Below are 26,644 nucleotides of genomic sequence, written 5' to 3'. Positions count from 1 at the left end.
ACCAATAGGAGACACTACTACTCAGATTTTGAAAGTCAAGGGAAGTGCAGAAGCTGTGATATTCTGTCTCCCCATCCCCATGCTCTGCTTGTTTATCTCTTGGGCAGTTGGGAGTATTCTCTCTGTAGCTCTAGTTATTATTGAGAAGCTCTGGGGTCCCAGCTTCAGCTGAGTTGTTCTTCCAAAGTTCCAGTTCCTGCCTAATAGCCCTGGATCCTTGTTCCAGGCTCTGGTAGTATTACCCCCTGCCTTTGTCCCTCAGCCCCATGAGTGGTAGCCACTTCTTGTAGTGAATAATCTCTATTTTGCCTCACCTCTCCCTCATTTGCTCTTTCCATTCTTCTAATACCTTTGTAATTTGTTTCCTATATTAAATTCACTTCATTTAGCCACCTGGTGTGGGTTCTGATCCACATATAAATGGATGATATGAGTGGTCATACTTTTCAAATGTGTTTATGTTAAGGATCTTGAGATTTGAAGAGGTTTCTGGATTCTCCAGGTGGGTTTGATGCAATCACAAAGGTCTTTATCAACAAAGGAGGGAGACAAGAGAGACAGAATAAGAGAGAGAGATTTGAAGATGCCATCTGCAAATTTCAAAGATGGATGAAGGGGCCGTGAGCCAAAGAATGCAGGCACTATTAAAAGCTGGGAAAGGCCAAGGAAAAATTATCTCTTAGTTTCCAAAAGGAATGTAACCACACTAACACCTTGATTTTAGCCCTGTAAGACCCATTTCAGACTTCTGAAATCCATAAATATAAGATAATAAATTGGTGTTATTTTGAGGCACTAAGATTATAGTAATCTGTTATAGCAGCAACAAGAAGCTCATATGCCTACTTTCAGGACTTAGTTCAGGTATTACTTTCTCCTAGATGGCTTTTGTATTGTCCAAGGTGGACCCAGGTGTCAATGTTCCCATTGCTTGCTATATGTCTCTATCTCTATTATGGGGTTAATCACCAATAATTTGAGTTCCATTCCATTTTGATCTTTCTCTCTTCTCTTCTGGATGTGTATTGGCCTGTGCAGTGAGGGGGAAGAGAAGTTTATCCACTATCATTAATAACAGCTGCTGGTGTTTAATGAGCATATGCTATATACCAGATGATACACCCAATAACACTCTGAGGAAAACATTGTTATAGTATCTATTTTACAGGTTGGAAAACTAAGGTTTTGAAAGTTGAAGTGATTTACCCAAATCACTTTATGAAAAGCTAGTAAGCTAACCAGTTAGAAATTAAACAATGCTCTTAATGACTACATCATGCTGCTAATATTATACTTTGTCCCAAACAAAACCCCTTTTTGTTATTGTGGAAATAAATTTTAATCTTTTATTGTTTTGTCTGTCTAATTCCTGTGTTCAGCTCTTCTCAGTCTAGGCTTTCGCTAAGTTGGTTCATTTTTTTAAAATGTGCCCTTCTCTTTTCCACCCTGATTCTTTCTATCCCTGAACCAAATATCATTACTCCCCTGGATCTTGCAGAAACAAAGTTTCTTTGAGTTCTTCAGGCAGTACAGGGACAATGGAAATGGGAGACACCTTGAAATTAGATTACTCTCAAACTGTGTGATCTTCAGCTAGAAACTTCTATTTGTGTCATCCATAAACTGAAGATAATAGGAAATAGTTCCTCATTTTGAGGATTACATAAAATATGTGCAAATCCCTAGAAATTATTTTGGTAATAAATATGATCATCCATAGTGTACAGGACTACGTGCTCACAAACAGGGTGTTCCTGATAAGTCCTGCTCTGGCAAACAAAGCAGGGCGTTCCCCATAAGTCCTGCTCTGGCAAACAAAGCAGGGCGTTCCCCATAAGTCCTGCTCTCGCAAACGAAGCAGGGCGTTCCCCACAAGTCCTGCTCTTGCAAACGAAGCAGGGCGTTGGGGGCCTGTTTATATGTAAACATCTTGAAAATCCAGAAAGTCAGGGAAAGGTCAGAAAAACAACAATGTGTCTTGTGACTTGGCAACATTACACAAACGACTGTAAGCGGAGCGCGCCATTCGAGGCAGCCGCCATGTTTGTCTTGTCTTGTCTTGTCTTGTCTTGTGTGTTTATTCCTTTGTTTAGGAAACACGCGGACCCCAACATCTGGCGCAGCGAGCAGGGTCCGTGGCTCCACGAGAGCAAGGAACCGGAGGGGGAACACCCCGGGCAGGTAAATAAAGAAAGGGGGACCCACGGGAAAATTATGGGGAATTCCACCTCTCTGGCCTCTGAATATTTGCGGTCACTCCAGGGACTGTTGATGTCTATAGGAGTAGAAGTTAGTTAAGGAACATAAGGCTTTGAAGTGATTGTTTGCCCATGTTGTACAACATTGTTATTGGTTTCAATATCAAACCAAAGTGCAGTTAAATCAAAAGGAATGGTTACAAGTGGTTAAAGTATTGCGTCGAGCTCATCAGCGAGGGCAAATGATGCCTCTGACTTTGTGGACTTTGTGTGTAGTTCCATTACTCAGGCATTAGAGTCACTTGAAACTGACTCAGAGCATGGCGATACTGCCACAGGAGGTGAGGCATCTGAAGCTTTAGAGAGGAATGATCCTAGAGAGGAACATATTTACGCCCCGGTTGTTGAGGACAAGGAATTGGAAAAAGAGCTAATGCCTCCTTCATCTGAAGGAAATTCTGATTTGCAGCACATTTTAGAGATGTTACAACAGTTGTTAAAATTGCAAGGTACCGCTGCTCCTGTTTCTCCTATCTCTCCGCCATGAGCCTTCCCTGTTACCTTCCCTTCTGCTAACAGGATTTCCCTTTGCCTCCACCTCCAACCTCTTTGTCTATGTCAGGTCAGGTTTTCTCTGTGCCTCTTCCTCCTGTAGGAGAAAAGAAGGAATCGAAGGAAAAGGATGATTTCGAGGAATTAGATTTATTCCCAATAACACGGGCTGTTTTCTGCCCCAATGCTCAGTTCCCAAACGGTGGCCAGAATGTGACTTTTACAGCCCTACAATTTAAAGTTTTGAAAGAAATACTAATTATGGACCTCAGTCACCGTTTGTTCTTGGCCTTCTCAATTCCTTCTCTTTAGAACATATGATGATTCCTATTGACTGGGAAATGTTGGGACAGGCTGTCCTTGATCGTTCGCAATGGCTTCAATTAAAAAGTTGGTGGTGGGAGGAAGCAAGAGTACAAGCTAGAAAAAATGCTACCCGAAATCCCCCAGGACCTACTGAAGAGCAGCTTACGGGTTCAGGACAATACGCTACTCTTAATGCTCAGGCAGGCCTAGATGATACTGCTCTCACTCAGATTAAAGCCTTGTTTATAAAAGCGTGGACTAAGGTTGGAATAGTGGGTAAAACTTCTTTATCTTTTGTAAAGATCCTACAAGGAGCCACTGAGCCATATCCATATTTTGTAGCCCGTCTTCAAGATGCTGTATTAAAGACTGTAGGTTCAGGTCCTGCTGCTAAAATTCTTTTGGATACTCTGGCTTTTGAGAGTGCTAATCCTGAGTGCCAAAAATTGCTGCGTCCTCTAAAAGCTAGTGGAGCTGATTTAGATGAATACATTCGGGCTTGTGCAGGTGTTGGAGGAGCTATTTACAATGCTCAATTGTTTGCTGGGGCACTTTCTAAGGCTTTAAAAGGCAATTCTAAACAAGGTATATGCTATCAATGTGCGAAACCCGGTCATTTTAAAAAGGAATGCCGGAAAAAATTAGGCTCTTCTGCTCTAAAAGAAAAAAAGGTTACCATCTGATATGTGTAAACGATATGGCAAGGGTCGACTTTGGACCAATGAATGCCGTTCAAAAACTGATAAAAGTGGGAATGTATTGTCACCCCTCTTGGGAAACAGGAACCGGGGCCCGCAGGCTTGGGGCCCCAACAACTACAATGCAGGCCTACGCCAGTACCCAGTGAGCAGTGGCTTACAACATCAAGGAATGACCTCGAGTCCTCCTTAAAGACATCTTACCCTACCCCAGTTTCTCAGCTTTATGCTGCCACTAAGCAGAGTGCCGCTGCTGACCTAGCTATTGTCCAACCTTATACTTTATCTCCTAATAGAGGAATGTATAAGTTGGCTACCAGAGTGTGTGGTCCTTTGCCAAAGGGACACGTAGGACTTTTACTAGGTTAAAGCAGCAACGCTATGCGGGGGTTAATGGTGGTCCCAGGAATTATTGATCCTGATTTTACTGATGAAATCCTTATTATGGTACAAGTCTCACAATTTATGCAACCAGAGGCAGGGGAATGTATTGCATAATTGCTTTTATTGCCTTTTTTCCCGTTCTTATCTAGAGATGTGTCTCGTCAAGGAGGTTTCGGTAGTACTGGGAAAACTGTTTTCTGGGAAACTTTAGTTTCTGATCAAAAACCTTTATGTTCATTGCAAATTAATGGGATACTTTTTGAGGGCTTAGTCGACACAGGAGCGGATGTATATAATAATGTTTGGCTCAATGGCCTGATCATTGGAAAAAGAAACAAGTATCGGTTACTCTATCCGGCCTAGGTACTGCTTCTATAGTCTACCAAACTGTCGAGCCCCTGAGCTGTTTAGGACCTGAAGGACAACAAGGAAAAGTGTTCTTTTATATTGTTCCCATTAATATTAACCTTTGGGGCCGTGATCTTTTGCAACAATTTGGTGCCTTTTTAAGCATTCCTCATATTTTTTCAGCTGCCAAAAATATGATGTTCAAAATGGGCTACAATCCTTTAAACTCTTAGCTACTGTCCACAAGCCTCAAACTTTATAATTGAAGTGGAAAACTACAACTCCTGTTTGGGTGGAACAGTGGCCATTATCTAAAGAAAAACTTAAGGCTTTAAAGAATTTAGTTAAGGAACAATTGGCCGAGGGGCATATTGAACCAAGTACTTCTGCATGGAATTCCCCTGTGTTTGTCTTGTCAAAAAAAAAAAAAAAAAAAAAAGAAAAATGGCACTTATTAACTGATCTTAGAGCTATAAATACTTGTATTCAACCTATGGGGACTTTATCCCCTGTAGCAGAAGAAGAATTGTCATTTGTAGAAAATAGAATTAGTGAAGCTCACCTTGATTATATTGCACCCAATCTTCCACTTTCATTGTGTCTTTTTCATACTCCCCATTCGCCAACAGCCGTTTTACACCAAGATAATAATATTCTGGAGTGGCTGTTTTTGGCTAATAAAGCCATTAAGAAAATTCACCCATATATTGATAAATTGGCTGAATTAATTATTAAAGGACAACATAGAGCTCGTCAGTTGCTTGGTGCTGACCCTATAAAAATTATTACCCGATTATCTAATCAATACATTGAATCTCTATTGAAAACTCATGAAGGTTGGCAAATGACTTGCGCTGAGTATACTGGTTCTTTTTCTCAGCATTATCCTAGTAATAAATTATTTGCTTTTCTGCAACAATATTCTTTTTCTTTTTTTTTCTTTTTTCTTTTTTTTTTTTTTTTTGAGACGGTGTCTCGCTGTGTCGCCCAGTCTCGCTGTGTCGCCCAGGCTGGAGTGCAGTGGCCGGATCTCAGCTCACTGCAAGCTCTGCCTCCCGGGTTTTTATGCCATTCTCCTGCCTCAGCCTCCCGAGTAGCTGGGACTACAACAATATTCTTTACTGCCATATAATCCTATCTCTTACACTCCAGTTAAAGGTCCCACCTTTTTTACTGATGCTTCAAGCAATAGAAAGGCTGGATACTGGACTTCAGACAATTCAAAAATTTCTCACTATCCATTTGAATCAGTACAACAAAGAAAACTTTTTGCCATTCTTATGGTTCTACAAGACTGGCCTATATATAACTAAATATATTTCTCAGACTTCTTTACCATTATTTCCTCAAACTCCTTTACAAAAATTATTTTACTCTTACTTCCCGCACTGCCCCCCTTTTTTATCACTCATATTCATTCTCATTCAGCTTTGCCAGGACCTTTATCTTTTGGCAATAGTCAGATTGCTTCTTTACTTATTGGCAGTGTCCAACGGGCTCAGGATGAGCACCAACTACGTCATACTAATAGTTTAGGATTACAACGGCGATTTTCTATAACACGCCGTCAAGCCCAAGCTATTGTCAGAGCCTGCTGACCTTGTGCTCCTATTATTGCACCTTTCTTAAGTCCAGGTATTAATCCTCAAGGCATTCAACAAAATCACATTTGGCAAATGGATGTAACTATGTTCCTTCCTTTCATCATTTAAAATAGTTCATCATACTATTGATATGTGGTCACATTTCCAGTGGGCTACGCCATTACCCTCTGAAAAGGCTGACTCTGTTATTACTCATTTACTTACTTGCTTTGCAGTTATGGGAGTCCTTGCTGAATTAAAAACTGATAATGCCCCTGCTTATTGCTCTCGCAAATTGGCTGCCTTCCTCTCTTTATACCATATTCATCATTCCACTGGTATTCCATTTAACAGTCAAAGTCTAGCAATTATTGAAAGAGCCAATGCTACCTTAAAATTACAACTTTTAAAACTAAAAGGGGGAGATGGGCGAGATTCCCCAAAACATCAAATTCTGAAAGCCCTTTTTACTTTAAATTTTCTCAACCATTGGCGCCAATTACAGCAGTCTGCAGCGGTGAAACATTTTCAACAGCCTTTAGAAAAACCGTAAAACAGTAATCAGTAGGTGTATTATCCTTCATTACAAGGCAATATTTTTTTTTTTTTTTTTTTTTTTGAGACGGAGTCTTGCTCTGTCACCCAGGCTGGAGTGCAGTGGCCGGATCTCAGCTCACTGCAAGCTCCTCCTCTCGGGTTCATGCCATTCTCCTGCCTCAGCCTCCCCAGTAGCTGGGACTACAGGCACCCGCCACTTCGCCCGGCTAGTTTTTTGTATTTTTTTAGTAGAGACGGGGTTTCACCGTGTTAGCCAGGATGGTCTCGATCTCCTGACCTCATGATCCGCCCGTCTCGGCCTCCCAAAGTGCTGGGATTACAGGCTTGAGCCACCGCGCCTGGCCTACAAGGGCAATATTTAAAAGGAAAAGTTTTACTATGGGGCCGAGGCTATGCTCTTGTCCGTACAGCTGCCAGAGATGAGTGGTTTCCATCTCGACGGTTGAAACAGTGCCATGGCGAAGAGGAGCCAATCCAAAGAGTTCCTGAAGGAATTCCAGGAGCTAAATCTGAGCGCTCAGAGAACATTCACCTTCGGAACTCGTGCGGAGCCCCCGACATGGGGACAACTGAAACAGTTAAGAAGCTAAAGGGGTTGTTCAACAAGCTGGGCAGCCCAAAACCCCACTGACTTTATTCCTGGCTATGCTGGCCATAGTAAATTGTCAGGTAACAGCTGGAGAATTTACATACTGGGCTTATATTCCTTTTCCGCCCTTATATCAAGGTGTGGCCTGGGGAGACAGAGAAGTCCCAGTATTTACTAATGATACTGCTTGGATGCCATCACCTTTTTAAAACCAGGATCCTGAATTAGACACTGGCACAGTAAATAGTTCATATCAATTTGGGGTTGAAGGGTTACCTATATGTCTTGGGGGTAGTCCACATTGTCTGCATCTTTGTCATGAGGCTTGGGCTGTTCGCTATAACCATAGTCATATCTCTGCCTTTACTATGATTATTGTTGCTCAAAGTTTTAAGTATAATCATACTGCAGTACTTAATGAAACTCTGCCAAGTACATTATCTTTATGCCCTATCCCTGATGTGTCCGGAGGTGTTTCCCAACTAGAGTGGACTAGATGTAGAAGTAGTGGGCCACGATTGCTGTTAGAAGTAAAAGGGAAGAGTCGTAAATACCTTGTTACAGATTGCAGTGTACATGGAGATTTTCAGACTAAATTCAGCCATGTCAACCTGCGTTGGCATAAAGGTAATCACAGCATTTCTGCAGATGGCAATGAAACTATTATTTAGCATGATGGTGGTCTATCACCCCCTTGCCACATTTGGCTAATACCTCACAAATACAAGGTCATATTTGGAAGTTGCTAGCTGCTGGTAAACCAATGTTCACTTTCATGGGAAACATGTCCTTAAATCTTACTAATATTGCTAACCCTTTCCATATATCTTTGCATCGAAATAGTTCTAGATATGTTATTGCATGTGTAAGAAAGCCTTACTTCTTGTTGACAGGAATTTTTAAATGGGATAATAATACAGGGGTAGTTAACTGTACAAACAATTGTACATTCTTAAGTTGTATAAATACTACTTGGTGGAATAATAATTGGAATGAGTCTCATTCCGATTTATATATACTAAGAGCCAGAAAAGACACCTGGCTACCTGTAAACTTAACACGTACTTGGAGTGAATCTGCTGGGATTACTCAAATTTACAAGGTTATGCAAAATCTTGTCCACCGCAGTCACAGGATGATCAGTTACCGTTGCTGACTGGTGCAGATTTGACGACTGGTATTGCACAAAGTTTGACGTCTTTGAACCCTATGAGTCCTGTAAAAACTTTGCTGACCTCTGTTTCTAGTAATGTATTGATTGTTGTTCTTGCTTTTGTCATTTTTCACAGTCTGCTGGAGACGGTGCCAAAGGGCAAACACCGAATCCCAGCGAGCCCAACATGTAATGATGGTTTTAAAAGAAATTCAAACTTGTAAATAAGGAAAGGGGAAATGTAGAGGACTATGTGCTCACAAACAGGGTGTTCCCGATAAGTCCTGCTCTTGCAAACGAAGCAGTGCATTCCCGACAAGTCCTGCTCTTGCAAATGAAGTAGGGCGTTGGGGGCCTGTTTATATGTAAACAGCTTGAAAATCCAGAAAGTCAGGGAAAGGTCAGAAAAACAACAATGTGTCTTGTGACTTGGCAACATTCCACAAATGACTGTATAAAATAAAGCGGAGTGCGCCGTTCGAGGCGGCCGCCATGTTTGTCTTGTCTTGTGTTGTCTTGTGTGTTCATTCCTTTGTTTAGGAAACACGCGGACCCCAACACATAGCATTTTATAATATTTCTTAAAATTATTTTTTTTCCTTTCTCTGTCTCTCTACCCTACTATAGTCTCTCCATTCACAGGTGTCTTCATAAATCTGTCTCAAGATTTGTCAGACTAACCAAACTTGAACTGAAGATCTGTTACTTACTAGCTGTAAGATGTTAGGCAAGTTGCTTCGCTGCTCTGTGCCTCAGTTTCATAATCTGTAGAACTGGAATAACGATAGTATCTACCACATAGGTTTTTTTTGCAAGATTGAAGAGATGTAAAGTGTTTATAGTGCCTGGCTCATAGGAAGTTTTCAGTAAATGTTAGCTATTATTAATTTCCATAGGCATCCAAGTTATGTTACATTCTTAAGTATCCTTTATTATCATTGTTGTTCCTCACAGAAGACTGATGTATTAGCAATAATCACAAGTATTACCTTCCTGAGCAAAATGCATTTTTTCCAATCCTGTTTCCTCAACTATAAAATGGGAATAACTACAGCACATCCTTCATAGTGATATTCCTGGGGATTATCACTATGTAAAAAACCAGGTAAAGCACTTATCAGTGCATATAATGATATATTTTCAAGATATGTTGGCTCTTATGATTATTTACTCAGTGAACAAATATTTATTGAGCACTTTCTATATACATGGTACAGTTGTAGGTGCTACATATACAGTGGTAAAAGGTAAGACTGATACAAGACTAAATCTCTTCCATGATGGAGCTTACATTCTAGTAGGAAATACAGATGTAGTGATGATTGCTATGAAGAAAAATGGAAGGAGATAGGGTGGTCATGCAAGTGCCCTCCAAGGACTTTGAATGTGACATTGGAGTATGCTGATGAAGGGACAAAGAAAGGTTTGGCAGATTACAGCACTGATCATCTGTGCTGTGTGCTGCATTTGAAGCCTGAAATGGCAGGTAATCAAAAAGACTGGAGGGTACTCACTACAACTTGGCCAACTACAGCATTATTTGGCAGTAAGCCCCATTGACAATTAGCCAAAGGGAGCAGTGAAGCAAATGGAGATAATGTACTTTGTGAAAGTCGGAGGATGTATTATACTTCTTAATTTTATCTGTTCTAGAAAAAACTGGTCAAAATATTTGTGATTTTTAAACCTCATGAAACTAGTCAATGCCTTGTATTAGCTTTTAGAATGAGTACTAGATTGTTTCCTAGAGGTTTCATGAAATATGTGGGTTATTATGGGACCTTATTTATTCCACATATGAAACATGATGGTGCTTTCAAAAATGTAAGTAATAGCTAGTACTAAATAGCCTTATTTTGTAATGCTGCCTGATGAGTGTTAGATTTGAAGATAAGTGGTTTCTAATTGTAGCTGTACTTTGCTATTAATATTTACAAAAGAAGCCTTATTATTAAATATATTCTGCCTTGGATTCATGTTAGACTCACTGACTTCTGCCTTCTATTAGAGGGACTAAATCCTTATAGACCTGCCCTTTGTGTCAAAGAGAGGTCCAGAAATACTTAAAGACACTAAAATTTAAAACTAGATTTGCATTTGATAGCCCCTTTGGGATTTTACAAGACAAAAGTGCCGACAATTAGGAAAGAGTTACAATAAGGATAAATGATTGTCTAAATCACATTCAGTAGAAACAACTCAATTGGATCACTCTTACATCAAGCTTAAATACTATTCAGATAATGGACTTTGAGGGCTAAGATGTCACTAAACTGCCATTCAACTCACTCTTACCTTAGGTGTTTAAAAATTTCCACAGAAAATCTGAGCATTTTGCTAGAACAAGAAAGAATAGTGGCGTTGGGTTTGACATTTTAGAAAATAAAGTAACAGGGATGATGAACAGAGCAGCATGATGAGATTCCACTGGGGGGCGATGTTAAGACAGACTTGTAGGCAGTTAGACAATGAATCTTATGATAACTGGGCCCGACTTATTAGGAAGGATTAAGAATTAGGGTCCAAATTTCTGGAGAGGAAGTAGTAAAAATTCAATTTTAAATACCAAGATATGCCATGCTTATTGAATGCCTATGCTGTGCCAGACACTGGACTAGATGCTTGGGAAATAGTGGGGAATACTAACCATGTTCTGTATTAGCTCTCCACCCAGAGGGAGAAACAGATAAATTATTTAGTTTAAAAAATACTATAACAAAAGAACAGAGAACTGTGGGAACACATAAGAGGAGAACTAAAGCAAAATTGGGGGAGGAATGGTTAACCTGATAGCTGACGAGCAGGAATTAGTGAAGAAAGGTAAAGATAAGGGAGATCCACAATGCTGGAGGACTTGGCTTAGTGACTATTAATAATTGGTTCCAGGGTGATAGCTACAAGTTGAAACAGTTTGAGCTAGTAGTCACCTGTATTTGTATTCAAAGCTTCCTCTGTACTCTGATGTTATGCCAACCATTTCTCTTTTTGTGAATGATTGAACTATTTTTTGCTTATATTGAAAACTTCATTGATGAATTTTCTTCTTACGCTCTTGAATCAAATCAAATCAATCTGTCTTTCTCCAGGGATGTGTGTGTGCGTGTGTGTGTGTGTGTGTGTGTGTACCTGTATGTTTTTGGCTGAACTATTTTAAAGTAAGTTTCAGACATCATGACATGACACCACTGAACTTTTATGCATTTAAACAAATAAGGACATTCTCCTATTCTCATAATTACCATACCACCATTATTTCTAAAAAATATAATAATTCTCATAAGATCTCATACACAGTCTATATTCAAAGTTTCCCAGTTACTCAAAAATATATTGTAGAACTGTCTTTCCAACTAGGATTCTATCCAGAGCCATATATTGCATTTGATTGTTGTTATGTCTATTAACTTTCTTTTAATCTAGAAGTCAGTCCTTTTCTTTATATTCTTTTTTTTTTTTTTTTTTTTTTTTTTTTTTTTTTTTTTTTTGAGACGGAGTCTCGCGCTGTGTCACCCAGGCTGGAGTGCAGTGGCGCGATCTCGGCTCACTGCAAGCTCCGCCTCCCAGGTTCACGCCATTCTCCTGCCTCAGCCTCCCAGTAGCTGGGACTACAGGCGCCCGCCACCACGCCCGGCTAGTTTTTTGTATTTTTAGTAGAGACGGGGTTTCACCGTGTTAGCCAGGATGGTCTCGATCTCCTGACCTCGTGATCCACCCGCCTCGGCCTCCCAAAGTGCTGGGATTACAGGCTTGAGCCACCGCGCCCGGCCTATATTCTTTCGATGATTTTGACTATTGATGAAATGAAGAATATTGCCCTTTAACATAAATCACCTTTTGGATTTTCCTGATTTTTTTTTTGTTTGTTTTTTTTGAAGCTGCTCCTTTTATGTTAACTTATATTTCTGAAAACTGGAAATTAGGGCTAATGCTTATTGGATTCAGATTAAATGTTTTTCGTGAGAGTACATCCTAGGTGAGGCTGTGTGTTGCATATTGCATCACGTTAAGAAACACGTAATATGTGATTGACTCTGAACCCAGTGAATAACATCTTGGTTAATATGATGATTATCAGCTTGCTGTATTGAAAAGTTAACCTTTCCCCTCTTTTCAGGTAGTCATCCACGGAGGTGATACTGTGGCACTATGTGAATATCGATTTCCCTATCTACATATCACCCCAAACTTTTCGTTTTCCTTGATGGTCCTTACCCAAATCAGTGACCTCAGTGGGGTTTCCATCGCTGCCTACTCTTATGTATTTTGAAGGGAGGCAGTGGTTTTGCTAAAACCTTCTCTTGGTTCAGAGGCTTATGAACTTGCTGTATCAGATTAGACTTGCATACAATGAAATAGTTCTTTTCATTTAATGAATCAGCCAGCTATAACTTTTCATCACTGTTGATTGCAGTAGTCCAGTGGTACTTGATAAAGGTATGGTCATTAAGTGATTGTAAATAGGATCTGAGTCAACACTTTGGGGTATAATTGTCAAACAGAAATATTGTTGGGATGGGGGTAGTAGCAGGAAGACAAAAGTCAGGACTTGCCAGTGCTCGAAGGATTACTGAGAAAAGAAATGCAGCAAGAGGAACAAGGAAGAAATTTACATCAGAACTAAACCAGAGTGATATTTCATGCTGAGTCTGAAAGAGTGGCTAGGCTATGGGCCATAAACTCAAATGACTATAGAGACTGAGAGATAAAGAGTGTGAAGCAAGACCAGTTGAAGGATCAAAAAGGATTGGTGAGGCCTATGAAAAAAATGGGGTTCTTACGTCTTATCTAGAGAGGGCATGTATTACTTAGCAATAGCTAATTGTAATGTGGAAAATAGACCTAGTGTTGCAAGATCTTTTGATATTGCCAAGTAAAATTGGAAATCTCAATTATAAAGTAAAACAAATGAGCTTTAAAATGGGAACTAATTCAAAGAGTAAGTTAAAAATATGTGCAGTGTGACAAATACATTCTTGGGTCTCATTTAGCTTGTTGGTCATAATTTTGTAAAATTTGGCCTGAAAATCCTTACATTTATATTTACTAAGGTCAGAAATGAAGTGGATATATTGGGGTGTCTACTTTGTGTAGAGAAGGAATACAAAGCCCAGAAACCAAGTAGTGCCTGATGACCAAGAGTACTTAGCAACCAGCTCTAATCCTGATATAGGGCTTTCCTGTTTGTTTGTACAGCCTGTCTCCTAACTTGATTTTAAGTTATTTTAACATAGACACTTCATCTTTATGCCCACAGCTACTTAAACAGTGTCCTCAAGTTCCTGTTTACTCCAGGCTGTCAATGTTGGGATGATGATGATGACAACAATGACAATGAAGATGATGATGGCATCCATCCAATAAAAATCAAGGTAAGTTATTTCCTATGTTCCTCATTATAAATAGGAATGACAAATTTTCTACACAGAATACAACACTGCCATTTATTTGTGGACCGATATTGCCGTTTATTGTTATTCTCAACAAAGTGTTTATAAAATTCATGGCTGCAGCTGTTCCATTTTATTATGTACTGACTTGAACGTTTTCTTAAGAAAAAGCCATTCCTCATTTTTATGTTGTAATGTTTGAAAAAGTAATGAATGATTAAGGTAATTGGAAATACATGAAATTGCGGAGAAGACATATATATTTTTAGTGATATTTGAAGAGTAGTACCTAAATGATAGTGCACTAACTCTATCATAACATCAGGAAAATTTATATTGTCCACCTGGTCCAGCTTCATTTTCTGAAAAAATATGTTCATACATATGTCACATTCATCACCCAACTTCCAAAGCCACAAATTTACACAAGAAATGGGAGTTTTTATTAGTTCTATTTTCTCCCAAGCATTCTCTGATCTCTCTCTCTCTCTCTTTCTCTCTAACCAAATACCAATTTAAGAAAAGAAGGGCAAAAAATGGGAAGTCTAAACATAAGAGTTGAAGGGAAATTAAGTATTTTACAACTTTGGCTAGGAATGACTCTGTTTAAGTGAGTAGCTCATTAACCCAAAGGAGTGAAGTTTTAATGGTGACACTTCAGCAGGAAGATTTTTTTTTATTAATAATTTCATTGACTAAATGTCTTTTATGTGCCAGGCATTGTAATAGATGATTTTAGTATCAAGTATAAAATTATTGTCTCTATTTTCACTTCAACCTAGTGAGGAGAGTAGTATTGGCTCCACTTACAGATGAGGAAACTGAGGCTTATAAAGTTTAAGTAACTTGTCCCATGCCATGCATCTAGTAAGTTGTGGATCTGGGGTTAGTACCTGTGTCTGCTCCAAAGCCTGTATTCTTGCTTTATACTATATTGCCTCTGACCTTGCTATATAATTGTACTGAATAAATAGGGATAATGTATCCATATTACATAGTAATACAGACCTTGACCTCTAATCAAAATATATATGAGTTTTGCCTTGAGAATGGCATAATATGTAACCATAATGCCCTCAGACCCCAGTAGTTTGAAAAAGGAAAAGCCAAAATCTTGCTTCTCATTAACTTTGGTAAGTTGACTTGATGGTTCTCTGTTTTTCGATCCACTTTCACGATATCTGTCTTTAAATTGGAGCATTAAGGCCAATGAGATTCAAAGTCATTACTGATATAACTAGATTGATAGCTACCATATTTGTTACTGTTTTCTATTTAGTATCCTCATTTTTTGTCCCTAGTTTTATCTTCTACTGTTTCCCTGTCTTTTGTGGTTCTAATTGAGCATTTTATGTGCTTTCATTTTCTCTCCTTTCTTAGCATATCAGTTATACTTCGTTTTTTTTTTTTAAATTTCTTTTAATTGTTGCCATAGAGTTTGCAATTTACAACTAATCCAAGTCCACTTTCAAGTGACAGTATACCACTTTATGGGTAGCATATCTTATAATAACAGACCACTTCATGGGTAGCATATCTTATAATAACAGAATAATTCTAATTCTTCCCTTCTGTTCCTTATATCATTGCTGTCACTCGTTTCACCTATATATGGGTAAACATAACATATGCATAAGCATATGAAATAAAATATTACTAATACTACTTTGATCAAACTTATTTGTTAGATCATTTTAAAATCAGAAAAATATAGTTTTCATTAGTTTTTAAAATTAAAATTTTTTTTATTATACTTTAAGTTTTAGGGTACATGTTCACAATGTGCAGTTTTGTTACATATGTATACATGTGCCATGTTGGTTTGCTGTACCCATTAACTCGTCATTTACATTAGGTATATCTCCTAATGCTATCCCTCCCCCCTCACCCCACCCCATGACAGGCCCCAGTGTGTGATGTTCCCCATCCTGTGTCCAAGTGTTCTCATTGTTCAATTCCCACCTATGGGTGAGAACATGCGGTGTTTGGTTTTCTGTCCTGGTGATAGTTTGCTCAGAATGATGGGTTCCAGCTTCATCCATCTCCCTTCAAAGGACATGAACTCTTCTTTTTTATGGCTGCATAGTATTCCACGGTGTATATGTGCCACATTTTCTTTATCCAGTCTATCATTGATGGACATTTGGGTTGGTTCCAAGTCTTTGCTATGGTGAATAGTGCTGCAATGAACATACATGTGCATGTGTCTTTATAGCAGCATAATTTATAATCCTTTGGGTATATACCCAGTAATGGGATGGCTGGGTCAAATAGTATTTCTAGTTTTAGATCCTTGAGGAATCACCACACTGCCTGCCACAATGGTTGAACTAGTTTACAGTCCCACCAACAGTATAAAAGTGTTTCTATTTCTCCACATCCTCTCCAGCACCTGTTGTTTCCTGACTTTTTAATGATTGCCATTCTAACTGGTGTGAGATGGTATCTCATTGTGGTTTTGACTTGCATTTCTCTGATGGCCAGTGATGATGAGCAATTTTTCATGTGTCTGTTGGCTGTATGCATGTCTTCTTTTGAGAAATGTCTGTTCATATACTTTGCCCAGTTTTTGATGGGGTTGTTTGTTTTTTTCTTGTAAATTTGTTTGAGTTCTTTGTAGGTTCTGGATATTAGCCCTTTGTCAGATGAGTAGATTGCAAAAATTTTCTCCCATTCTGTAGGTTGCCTGTTCACTCTGATGGTAGTTTCTTTTGCTGTGCAGAAGCTCTTTAGTTTAATTAGATCCCATTTGTCAATTTTGGCTTTTGTTGCCATTGCTTTTGGTGTTTCAGACATGAAGTCTTTGCCCATGCCTATGTCCTCAATGGTATTACCTAGGTTTTCTTCTAGGGTTTTTATGGTTGTAGGTCTAACATTTAAGTCTCTCATCCATCTTGAATTAATTTTCATATAAGGAGTAAGGAAAGGATCCAGTTTCAGCTTTCTACTTATGGCTAGCCAATTTTCCCAGCACCATTTATTAAATAGGGAATCCTTTCCCCATTTCTTGTTTTTGTCAGGTTTGTCAAAGATCAGATGGCTGTAGATGTGTGGTATTATTTCTGAGGGCTCTGTTCTGCTCCATTGGTCTATATCTCTGTTTTGGTACCAGTACCATGCTGTTTTGATTACTGCAGCCTTGCAGTATAGTTTGAAGTCAGGTAGCATGATGCCTCCGGTTTGCTCTTTTGGCTTAAGATTGTCTTGGCAATATGGGCTCTTTTTTGGTTCCATATGAACTTTAAAGTAGTTTTTTCCAATTCTCTGAAGACAGTCATTGGTAGCTTGATGGGGATGGCATTGAATCTATAAATTACCTTGGGCAGTATGGTCATTTTTACGATATTGATTCTTCCTATCCATGAGCATGGAATGTTCTTCCATTTGTTTATGTCCTCTTTTATTTCACTGAGCAGTGGTTTGTAGTTCTCCTGGAAGAGGTCCTTCACTTCCCTTGTAAGTTGGATTTCTAGGTATTTTATTCTCTTCGAAGCAATTTCGAATGGGAGTTCACTCATGATTTGGCTCTCTGTCTGTTATTGGTGTATAAGAATGCTTGTGATTTTTGCACATTGATTTTGTATCCTGAGACTTTGCTGAAGTTGCTGATCAGCTCATGGAGATTTTGGGCTGAGATGATGGGGTTTTCTCAATATACAATCACGTCGTCTGCAAACAGGGACAATTTGACTTCCTCTTTTCCTAATTGAATACCCTTTATTTCTTTCTCCTGCCTGATTGCCATGGCCAGAACTTCCAACACTATGTTGAATAGGAGTGGTGAGAGAGGGCATCCCTGTCTTGTGCCAATTTTCAAAGGGAATGCTTCCAGTTTTTGTTCATTCAGTATTATATTGGCTGTGGGTTTGTCGTAAATAGCTCTTATTATATTAATTTTATTTTTTAGAGAAAGGGTCTCACTGTATTTCCCAGGCTGGCCTCAAACTTCTGGGTTTAAGTGATCCTCCTATCTCCCACTGAGTAGCCAGGATTACAGGTACATGTCACCTTGCTAATCACAAAACGTTTTAACCTTTATCTTTATTTATTTCTTCTTTGATACTCTTTCTTTCTCCTTCTGATGATCTGAGTTTCTTCTGTATATTATCCTTTCCTCTAAAGAACTTTTAACATTTATTTCAAGGCAGATCCATCAGTAACACATTCTTTCATTTGCTGTTTATCTGAGAAAGTCTATTTCTTCTTCATTTTTGAAGGATAATTTAATAGGGTACAGAATTCTAGGTTGGTACGTATTTTTTTCACTCAAGAATTTAAATATTTTACTTCATTCTCTTCTTGCTTGAATGATTTCTGAGAGGTCAGATGTAATATTTAGCTTTGTTTCTTTATAGGTATTTTTTTTTTACCCTCTAGATTTTTCTGGGATTTTTTTTCTTTATCTTTAGTTTTCTATAGTTTGAAACTGATATGCTTAGGTATAGATATGGGGGCATTTATTCTGATTGGTGTCCTATGGGCTTTCTAGGTCTGTGGTTCTGTGTCTGACATTAATTTGGGAGAGATTCTGAGTCTTTATGGTTTCAAATATTTCTTTGGTTTCTTTATTCTCCTTCTGGAATTCTGATTACACAGGCAATACACCTGTTATAGTTATCCCATTTTTCTAATTGTAACTTTATACCCATTGACCAACCTCCTCCCTCTTCCCAGTCTCTGGTAACCACTCTCCTATTCACTACTTCCATGAGATCAATTTATTAAAACTTTGCATGTGGGTGAGATCATATGGTGTTCATCTTTCTGTGTCTGCCTTAGGTTGATTCCATATTTTGGCTAATGTGAATGGTTCTTCACTAAACATGGGAATGCAGATATCTCTTTGACATCCTGATTTAACATCCTTTGGATATACACCCAGAAGTAGGATTGCTGAATCATACAGCAGTTCTATTTTGAGTTTTTTGAGGAACCTCCATAATGTTTCTCATAATGGCTGTACTAATTTACATTTTCACCAACAGTGTGTAAAGGATTCCTATTTTCAACATCCTTGCCAACACTTGTTATATTTTGTCTTTTTGATAACATCTATTCTAATTGGAGTGAGGTAATATTTCATTGTGGTTTGGTTTGCATTTCCCTGATGATAGTGATGTTAAATGTTTTTTCATATACTGTTTTCCTTTTCTACGTTTTCTTGAAAAATGTCTATCAGGTGGTTTTTATTGCTATTTTTAATCAGATTGTTTGCTTTTTGCTTTTAAGTTGAGTTCCTAATATATTCTGGATATTGACTCCTTGTCTGATGTATAGCTTGGAAATACTTTCTCCCATTTTGTAGGTTGTCTCTTCACTCTGCTGAGTGCAGAAGCATTTTGCTGTGCAGAAAATGCTGTGCAGAAGCATTTTGGTTTGATGTAATCCCATTCGTCTATTTTTGTTTTTATTTCTTTTGCTTTTGAGACATTATCTAAAGCATTATTTCCCAGTTCAATGTTATGAAGCATTTCCCCTATGTTTTCTTCTAGTACTTTCACAGTTTTGGGTCTTACATTTAAGTCAATCCATTTTGAGTTTATTTTCAAATATGGTGAATGATAGGGGTCCAGTTTCATTATTGTGCATATGGATATCCAATTTTTCCAACAATGTTTATTGAAGAGATTGTCATTTCCCAATTTTTGTTCCTGGTACCATTGTCAAAAAATTAGTTGGCTATAGACAGATTGATTTTTTTTTTGTATTTCCTATTCTGTTTCATTGTTCTATGTGTCTATTTTTATGCCAATACCATGCTGTTTGGGTTGCTATAGATTTGCAGTATATTTTGAAGTCAGGTAGTGTGATGCCTCCAGCTTTGTTTTTTGTTCATTTTACTTTGGTTTGTTTTAGCTCAAGATCGTTTGGCTATTTGGTATCTTTTGTGGTTCTATACAAATTTTAGGATTATGTTTTATATTTCTGTGAAGAATGTCTTTGGTATTTTGATAGGGATTGCATTAAATCTGTAGATCACTTTGAGTAGTATGTTCATTTTGACAAAATTATTTTTTTCAAACCATGAACAGGGGATATATTTCTATTTATTTGTGTACTCATCAGTTTCTTCCATCAGTGTTTCACAGTTTTCAATGTAGATATTTTTCATCTCTTTGGTTAGATTTATTCTTAGGTATCTTATTTTTTGGTAACTTATAAATGTGATTGTTTTCTTGATTTCTTTTTCAGATAGTTCACTATTCATCTGTGGAAATACTATAATTTTTTTTCACATTAGAAACTGGAGATTTTATTCATTTCAACACTTTGCTTTCATGATAGATCACCAAAAATAGTTAAGGCTATAAAAGACATTAAAACATAATGAAGTAAATGTAACTAATATACATCAAACAACATATCTGAAAATAGATAATATTCCTTCTTTTCACACATCCTTGTCTATTCTCAAAAACTGAACAAATGTTAGGCGTAAAAATATTTTAAGTTCCAAAATCTAACAATAGAACAGAAAATTCAATCCACCACAACACATTTAAACTAGAAATTGATGACATAGCTAGAAAACAAAAACCCCTACTACCTATCTGAATACATATAAGAATTTTTTTCTTTTTCTTTCTATTTATTTATTTTTAACCTTATTTTATTTAAAGTTCTGGGATGCACGTGCGGGATGTGCAGGTTTGTTACATAGGTAAATGTGTTCCATGGCAGTTTGCTGCACCTATCAACCCATCACTAGATATTAAGCCTCACATGCAAAATCTATTTATACTGATACTCTCCTTCCCCCAACCCCCCAACAGGCCCCAGTGTGTGTCGTTCCCCTTCCTGTGTTCATGTGTTTTCATTGTTCAGCTCCCACTTGTAAGTGAGAACATGCGGCATTTGGTTTTTTTTCCCCGTGTTACTTTGCTGAGGATAATGGCTTCCATCTCCATCCATGTCCCTGCAAAAGTAATGATCTTATTCCTTTTTATGACTGCATAATATTCTATGGTGCATATGTACCACATTTTCTTTATCCCATCTATCATTGATGGTTGATTCCATGTATTTGCTATTGTGAATAGTGCTGCAATGGACATATGCATGCATGTATCTTTGTGATAGAATGATTTCTATTCCTTTAGGTATATACCCAGTAATGAGATTGCTGGGTCAAATGGTATTTCTGGTTCTAGGTCTTTGAAGAATCACCACATTGTCTTCCACAATGGTTGAATTAATTTACATTCCCACCAACAGTGTAAAAGCATTCCTATTTCTCCACAGCCCCACCAGCATCTGTTGTTTCTTGACTTTTTAATAATTACCATTCTGAATGGCGTGAGATGGTATCTTATTGTGGTTTTAATTTGCATTTCTCTAATGATCAGTGATGCTGAGCTTTGTTTCATGTTTGTTGGCCACATAAATGTCTTCTTTTGAGAAGTGTCTGTTCATGTCCTTTGCCCACTTTTTAATGTTTTTTTTTTTTTTTTTTTCTCTTGTAAATTTGCTGAAGTTCCTTGTAGATTCTGGATATTAGACTTTTGTCAGATGGATAGATTGCAAAAACTTTCTCCCATTCTGTAGGTTGGCTGTTCACTCTGATAATAGTTTCTTTTGCTGTGCAGAAGCTTTTTAGTTTTAGTAACATCCCGTTTGTCAATTTTTGCTTTTGTTGTAATTGCTTTTTTTTTTTTTTTTTTTTTTTTTTTGAGACAGAGTGTCGCTCTGTCGCCCAGGCTGGAGTGCAGTGGCCAGATCTCAGCTCACTGCAAGCTCCGCCTCCCGGGTTCACGCCATTCTCCTGCCTCAGCCTCCCGAGTAGCTGGGACTACCGGCGCCTGCCACCTCGCCCGGCTAGTTTTTTGTATTTTTTAGTAGAGACGGGGTTTCACCGTGTTAGCCAGGATGGTCTCGATCTCCTGACCTCGTGATCCGCCCGTCACGGCCTCCCAAAGTGCTGGGATTACAGGCTTGAGCCACCGCGCCCGGCCTGTAATTGCTTTTGATGTTTTTGTGATGAAATCTTCTACAGTCCTCTGCTCTACCAACTGAGCTGTTGAAGGATCTTGAAACACTGTCAGTTTTTATACGTTGATTTTGTATCTTGTTACTTTACTTAATTTGTTTATTAGTTCAAATAGTTTTTTTATGAAGCCTTTAGGGTTTTCTATATGTAAGATTTTGTCATCTACAAACAGGGACAATTTAACTTCCTCTTTTCTATTTCAAATGCCCTTTATTTTTTCTTTGCCTAATTGCTCTGGCTAGGACTTCTAGTACTAGGATGAATAGAAGTGGTGGAAGTGAATATTCTTGTCATATTCCAGATCTTAGAGGAAGAGCCTTAAACTTTTTCCCATTTAGAATAATGTTTGCTGTGGGTTTGCCATATATGGCCTCTATTATATTGAGGTATGTACCTTTTATACTTAATTTGTTGAGAATTTTTATTATAAAGGGATGTTTCATTTTGTCAAATGCCTTTTCTGCACCTATTGAAATGTATTGATTTGTGTATTTTAAAACATTCTTGCACCCCTAGGATGAATCCTACTTGATCATAGTGAATAATACTTTCAATGTGTTATTGAATTTGGTTTGATACTATTTTGTTCAGGATTTTTGCATCTATGTCCATCAGTGATCTTGGCCTATAGTTTTCTTTTTTGTTGTGTTTTTGATTTTGATATCAGAGTCATGCTGGCTTCAAAACGAGTTTGGAAGTATTTCCTCTTTTTTAATTGTCTGGTATAGTTTGAGAAGAATTGGTATGAGTTCTTCTTTAAATGTTTGGTAAAATTCATCAGTGAGGCCATCAGATTGTGGGCCTTTTATTAATTGGTGGGAGAATTTTTATTACTGATTCCACTTTCTCACTCATTATTGGTCTGTTCAGATTTTTTATTTATCCTTAACTCAATCTTGGTAGGTTGTATTTGTATAATAGCTTTTCAATTTCTTGTAGGTTATTCACTTCTTTGCTGTATAATTGTTCATAATTGTCTCTCATGATTCTTTGTATTTCTGTGGTATCAGTTGTAATATCTCCTTTTTCATCTGATTTTATTTATTTGAATATTTTCTCTTTTTTTTAGTCCAGGTAAAGATTTGTCAATTTTACTTATGTTTTCCAAAGCCAACTCTTTGTTTTGTTGATCTTTTGTTATTTTTCTAGTCTCCATTTCTTTTTCAATGTTCTGATATTTATTATTGCCTTCCTTATACTAATTTTGGATTTAGATTGTTCCGTTTTTCTAATTCCTTGAGGTGCAATATTAGGTTATTTGAGATTTTTTTTTCTTTTTTGACATACGCATTTATTGCTATAATCTTCCTTCTTGTAACTGCTTTTTCTGTATCCCGTAGGTTTTGCTATGCTGTGTTTCAAATCTTATTTGGCTCAATAAATTTTTGAAAATTGCCATTTAATTTCTTAATTGCCCTATTTGTTATTTATAAGCCTGTTGTTTATTTTCTCTGTATTTGTAAAGTTTCCAAAATTCTTCCTTTTATTAATATCTAGTTTTATACCATTGTGGTCAGAAAAGATAATTGATACAATCTCTATCTTCTTAAATTTGTTGTGACTTGGTTTGTGGCCTAATATGTGATCTATCTTGGAGAACTTTCCATGTGCAGCTAAGAAGAATAAGTATTCTGCAGTCTACCATTGATGGGCATTTAGGTTGATTCTGCCTTTGCTATTGTGAGTAGTGCTGCAATGAACATATGTGTTCAGGTGTCTTTATGGTAGAACAATTTATATTCCTTTGGGTATATACCCAGTAATGGAATTTCTGGGTCAAATGGTAGTTCTGTTTTTAGCTCTTTTAGGAATCACCATATTGTTTTCCAGAAAGGTTGAACTAATTTACACTCCCACCAACCACGTATAAGCGTTCCCTTTCCTCTGCAACCTTGCCAGCATATGTTATTATTTGACTTTTTCTTTTTTCTTTTTTTTCTTTTTTTCACTTCATTGCCCAGGCTGGAATACAGTGGCATGATCTCAGCTTGCTGCAACCTCTGCCTCCTGGGTTCAAGTGATTCTCGTGCTTCAGCCTCCCGAGTTGCTGGGACTACAGATGTGAGACACCATGCCAGGCTAATTTTTGTATTTTTAGTAAAGACATGGTTTCACCATGTTGGTCAGGCTGGTCTCAAACTCCTGACCTCAGGTGATCCACCTGCCTTGGTCTCCCAAAGTGCTGGGATTACAGGCGTGAGCCACTGCACCCAGCCTGTTTGACATTTTAATAATGGCCATTTTGATTGGTGTGAGATGGTATCTCATTGTGTTTTTGATTTGTATTTTTGTAATGATCAATAATATTAAGTTTTTTTTCTATGCTTGTTGGCTGCTTGTATGTTTCCTTTGAAAAGTGTTCATGTCCTTTGCCCACTTTTTAATGGGATTGTTTGTTTTTTCATGTAAATTTATTTAAGTTCCTTATAGTGTCTGGATACTAGACCTTTGTCAGATGTATAGTTGGCAAATATTTTCTCCCATTCTGTAGGCTGTCTGTTTACTCTGTTGATAGTTTCTTTTGCTGTTAAATTAGGTTCCACTTGTCAATTTTTGTTTTTGTTGCAATTGACACATGGTGATGAGAAGAATGTATATTCTGTTGTTTTTGAGTGGAGAATTATGTAGATGTCTATCAGGTCCATTTGATCTGGTGCTGCATTCAGGTCCTGAACATCTTGTGTTAATTTTCTGCTTTTATGATATAATATTGTCAGTGGGGTGCTAAAGTCTCTCTCTATTATTGTGTGGGAGTATAAGTCTCTTTGAAGGTCTCTAATAACTTGCTTTATGAATCTGGGTGCTCCTGTGTTGGGTGCATATATATTTAGGATAGTTAGTTCTTCTTGTTGAATGGAACCCTTTTCCATTATGTAATGCCCTCCTTTGTCTTTTTGATCTTTATTGGTTTGTAGTCTATTTTGTCTGAAATTAGGATTGAAATCCCTGCTTTTTTAAAAATTTTCATTTGCTTGGTAGATTTTCCTCTGTTCCTTTATTTTGAACCTATGTGTGTCATTGCGTGTAAGATAGGTCTTTTGAAGGCAGCATATAATTGAGTCTTGCTTTTTTTTAAAATCCAGCTTGCCACTCTGTGCCTTTTTAATGGGGCATTTAGCCCATTTACATTCCAGCTTACTGTTGGTATGTGTGGATTTCATCCTATCATTGTGTTCCTAGCTCATTATTATGCCAGCTTGTTTGCGTGGTTGCTTTATAGTGTCACTGGTCTGTACTTAAGTGTGTTTTTTCATTGGCTGCTAATGTAAAATTGGCTGGTCTTTCCTTTTCTTTCCATATTGTTCATTTCCATATTGTTCCTTTCATAATGTTCCTTTCAAAATCGCTTGTGAGGCAGGTCTGGTTGTCATGATCTCCTTCAGTATTTGCTTGTCTGAAAAGGATCTCATTTCTCCTTTGCCAAGGAAGCTACATTTAGCTGGATATGAAATTCTTGGTTGAAGATATTTTTCTTCAAGAATGCTGAATATAGGTCTGCAATTTCTTCCGGTTTATAGGATTTGTGCTGAGAGGTCCATTGATGGTGTTCCCTTTGTTGGTGACCTGCCCTTTCTCTCTAGCTGCCTTCATGAAATAAAAGAAATAAATTCTTTTTTTCATTTCAACCTTGGAAAATCTGATGGTTATATGTCTTAGAGATGATTTTCTTGTGCTCTTTGTGTTTCCTGAATTTGTTGGACTCTCTATCTAGGTTGGGAAAGGTTTCATGGATGATTAAGTTTTGCAAGTTATTAGCTTTCTCCCCATCTCTTTCAGGGATGCCAGTGATTCAATGATTTGGCTTCTTTACATAATCCCACATTTTTCAGAGGTTTTGTTCATTCATTTTCATTATTTTTTCTTTTTTTCTTTTTAAATTTAACTTTTATTTTAAGTTCAAGGGTACATGTGCAGGTTTGTTATATAGGTAAACTTCTGTCATGAGGGTTTATTGTACAGATTTCATCACTCAGGTATTAAGCCTAGTACCCATTAGTTATTTTTCCTGATCCTCTCCCTCCTCCCACCCTCCACCTTCTGATAGGTCCCAGTGTGTGTTACTTTCTTCTATGTGTCCGTGTGTTCTCATCATTTAGCTCCCACTTATAAGTGAGAACATGCAGACTTTGGTTTTCTGTTTCTGCATTAGTTTGCTAAGGATAATGGCCTCCAGCTCCATCCATGGTGCTGTAAGGACATTATCGCATCCTTTTTTAAGGCTGCATAGTAGTCCATGCTGTATATGTACCATATTTTTAAAAATTATTATTAGACTTTAAGTTCTGGGATACATGTGCAGAACGTGCAGGTTTGTTACATAGATATACATGGGCCATGGTGGTTTGCTGCACCCATCAATCTGTTATCTACATTAGGTATTTCTCCTAATGCTATCCCTCCCCTAGCCCCCCACCTCCCAACAGGCCCCAGTGTGTGATGTTCCCCTCCTTGTGTCCACGTGTTCTCATTGTTCTACTCCTACTTAATGAGTGAGAACATGTGGTCCTTGGTTTTCTGTTTCTGTGTTAGTTTGCTGAGAATGATGCATTCCAGCTCCATCCGTGTCCCTGCTAAGGACATGAACTCATCCTTTTTCAACCATCTGATCTTCAACAAACCTGACAAAAGCAAGCAATGGGGAAAAGATTCCCTATTTAATAAATGGTGTTGGGAAAAGTGGCTAGTCATATGAAGAAAACTGAAACTGGAAACCTTCCTTACACATTATACAAAAATTAACTCAAGATGGATTAAAGACTTAAATGTAAGACCTAAAACCATAAAAACCCTAGAAGAAAACCTAGGCAATACCATTCAGGACATAGGCATGGGCAAAGACTTCATGACTAAAACACCAAAAGCAATGGCAACAAAAGTCAAAATTGACAAATAGGATCTAA

The 26,644-nt window shown here is 37.7% G+C and overlaps 1 long non-coding RNA gene across 4 annotated transcripts in view; it reads left to right on the top strand.

Annotated features, from left to right (window-relative positions):
• The first annotated feature begins 2,002 nt into the window (after positions 1 to 2,002).
• Positions 2,003 to 26,644, top strand: part of LOC123571019 (uncharacterized) — a 492,533-nt gene continuing 467,891 nt past the window's right edge. For all 4 annotated transcript variants that reach the window (XR_010584231.1, XR_006695197.2, XR_012430182.1 and 1 more), the window contains exons 1-2: positions 2,003 to 2,181; positions 13,624 to 13,738. This is a non-coding gene — a long non-coding RNA (uncharacterized lncRNA). The remainder of the gene's footprint in view (positions 2,182 to 13,623; positions 13,739 to 26,644) is intronic.

This window comes from Macaca fascicularis, chromosome X (assembly GCF_037993035.2).
Source record: "Macaca fascicularis isolate 582-1 chromosome X, T2T-MFA8v1.1".
NCBI classification, from domain to species: Eukaryota; Metazoa; Chordata; class Mammalia; order Primates; family Cercopithecidae; genus Macaca; species Macaca fascicularis.
The sequence above is the reverse complement of the archived record's forward strand: the minus strand, read 5'-3'. Positions and strand labels throughout refer to the sequence as shown.